The 2,752-nt window shown below is 41.5% G+C and overlaps 1 long non-coding RNA gene across 1 annotated transcript; it reads right to left on the bottom strand.

Annotated features, from left to right (window-relative positions):
* Positions 1-1,685: 1,685 nt before the first annotated feature.
* Positions 1,686-2,286, bottom strand: LOC120646105. The gene is made up of 2 exons (XR_005664277.1): positions 2,098-2,286; positions 1,686-2,022 (listed from the first exon to the last, which is right to left on the bottom strand). It is a non-coding gene; the product is annotated as an uncharacterized LOC120646105 (long non-coding RNA).
* Positions 2,287-2,752: the final 466 nt, after the last annotated feature.

Below are 2,752 nucleotides of genomic sequence, written 5' to 3'. Positions count from 1 at the left end.
TTTTACCCTCAGCCTGAAATTCGCTCCCATGGGGAGTCGAACTCAGGACCTGAGGGGTGCCGCCGGAGTGACTAACCAACTGGGCTAGCATCCTTTGGCTTTTTATGTTTTCCCCAAGTCAGACCTTTAAACTTTGACCGTAGATGGTTAAAAACCTAAAGATTGACAGCATAAAAGTGATATTAGTTTATTCGTAATGAAACCAGCTACCGTGACATGTAACGTTTCCTATTTAAAAGTAATTATTTTTGGAGATATTATTGGTCAAAGATGAAAATATTGACTTTGACCAAGTCTAAAAGTTGTTATATTTTGGGACAGAAGTAGTACCTTTAAAGTACCGTGGGAAGAACTTTAGCAGAAGTGGAAATTATGCAGTCTTGCATTGGCCATGGCAACAAATACAATACCCCAAAGCGTGACAGTGCAATATAACCAACAATAGAGTTGCCACACTAGTAATAAGGCATTCAGTCATCAGTTCAAGAACCATCCACCACTCTGCATCGCTAACCCTAGGACCTGGGGACTGACTAGCAGCCAAAGGTAATCCCACGGAACTTATTCCATACATGAACTTGTAAGATCACAATGTACTAAGAAATCATTGGCACAAACAGCAATCAATCAAATGAATTGCATATCTCATAGATGGATGTACAAAGAGAACCAATAATGTGGCTCGCACAAGTAAAGTCAAAATAGATTATCCTAGGTACTTGGATAACTTCCAACCTTTTTTTGCTGTTTTCACCACTAGCAACAAACTTGGTATGGAAAGGAGCTGGAGCAATGCATGCATTGTAGCGAGCCACAAAAGAATAAATCCGACGACACTGCCTGCTCAAACGCTGGCAGTCTCAATCACTGTAGCTCATATGAAACAGAATTGACGAAAGGAACAGATATAGAGAATGAAGACAAAGAGGTCTCTTGACTTCTAGTAGTGGGAAAGGTCATCATTTTTTTATCAGGTTTTCCCTTGACTTCTAGTATTATGTTTTCTCTAGAGAAGTTCTCTTGACAACTATATTATAGAAATTGTACTAAACAAACTATAGCGAGGGGTGTGCTTAGAAGTTGAAGTTTTATAGTTAACTTGTGTAAAAAGGATGTACAGAAGTATTCCTGATAACATCTCTATAAAAGTTGTGCTGAGAAATTATCCGCTACAAACTCTTTTTAAAGAGTTATGCATTAAAAATTGTACATGTCGTAAAAATTGTACCAAGAAATTATCCTTTAAGAAGATGTTTTAAGAAAAAATTATGCGTAGAAATTCTGTGCATAGTAAAAATTGTGATGAAAATTTATCATCTCAAAGTTATGTGCAAAAGTTATACGTATAATCATGTTTAAATATAAGTTATAACTGTCCAAATATAGGAAGATGTAAAAAAATCATAAAAAGAAACCAACAGCAGCTGTCAGGAGATCGCGCGCCACGAGGGCTCCTGGAGCGCTCGTGGATTAGTAGGCCCCGAGGACATCGTACTCAGAATAAGCACTGTTATGAAAAAATTAAAATTAGTGATAAATTTCTGTAATAGTTAATTAGATTAATTATTAGCCGGTTACCTTTATAAAAGGGCCAACTCCTGAAGGGGCCAATCCACGAAAGGACCAACTCCCGAAGGGGCCATATCGAAGGGGCATGTCCCTTCGGTCTCCCTTGGTCTTGTATATAAACAGTAATCTCTATCAATCAACGAGACAATCAATCATTCCATTCACTCTCATTTCTAACACGTTATCATGCACTTTGCTCTCCATTGAGCGATCGTCCAATCGCCGAGACAAGAGAACTCGATGAGGAACCAGAGACTCGGCGACAACTCGACGAGAACTACCATGGCAAGAACACCAGAACAGAACTCGCCAAGTTCCAGAAAGAAGAAAGCACACTCGCCGGGAAGAACTTGACGAGTTCATCTTTGGGCAATGCAAACAGAACTCGCTAAGATGAAGCAATTCGACATCTCGCCAGAACCACGAGGAAAAGATTCTCGCAAAGAAGACGCTCTGCACAACCACAACACGGGTAATGAGGCCAAGAGGCCTAAACTTCAACAAGTAAGAACAGAAACTGTATCTTACGTTTCTTTGCAATCATGGGTGCCTCGCCTTACGGTCGCACCACCAACAACATCGGCGACATTCTCGCCGGAGCCGCATCCCCACCATCGGCGGCCTCGCCAACGCCCTCGGCGTCTTCACCCCAACCAGCAGTGGCATCGCTGCATCGCTGGCACTCGCATCTACGCCATCGGCGGCCGGCGGCCGGCAACACCGGCCCGCATGGGGGCGGGCGCAGATGGGAGCAGAGGAGAAGGGGAAAGTGCGGATAGGGGCGACAGGGGTCTCCCACCCGATATAAGCCCTGGCCTCCATTCCCTTCTCATTTGAGCCTAAAAATTCAGAAAAAAGAGAGGGGTGATGAGAAGAAAAGCGGCGAAGCTCTGCCGAATTCCGCACTTGTGATCTACCGGTAACTTCCGTATGAATCCGTTGATATTGTATAACAATTTAATTTAATTAGCGGATTAGCTGAATTAGATTTGGTGCTTTAGAACACTCATTTAGTATTACAATTTCAGTACTATTACAGACTTGTTTTTAAATTAATTATGAATTAGAATAGAATTATGACAGTATCTTATTGATATTGCAGCATAAGGCAATAGAATTATGACAGTACCTATATTTTCATGCATCGATTTGGTATACGATAGGTGCATTATTGAAATCATTG

Source organism: Panicum virgatum, chromosome 8K (assembly GCF_016808335.1).
Source record: "Panicum virgatum strain AP13 chromosome 8K, P.virgatum_v5, whole genome shotgun sequence".
NCBI classification, from domain to species: domain Eukaryota; kingdom Viridiplantae; phylum Streptophyta; class Magnoliopsida; order Poales; family Poaceae; genus Panicum; species Panicum virgatum.
Note: the sequence above shows the minus strand (reverse complement) of the source record. Positions and strands in the feature narration are given on the sequence as shown.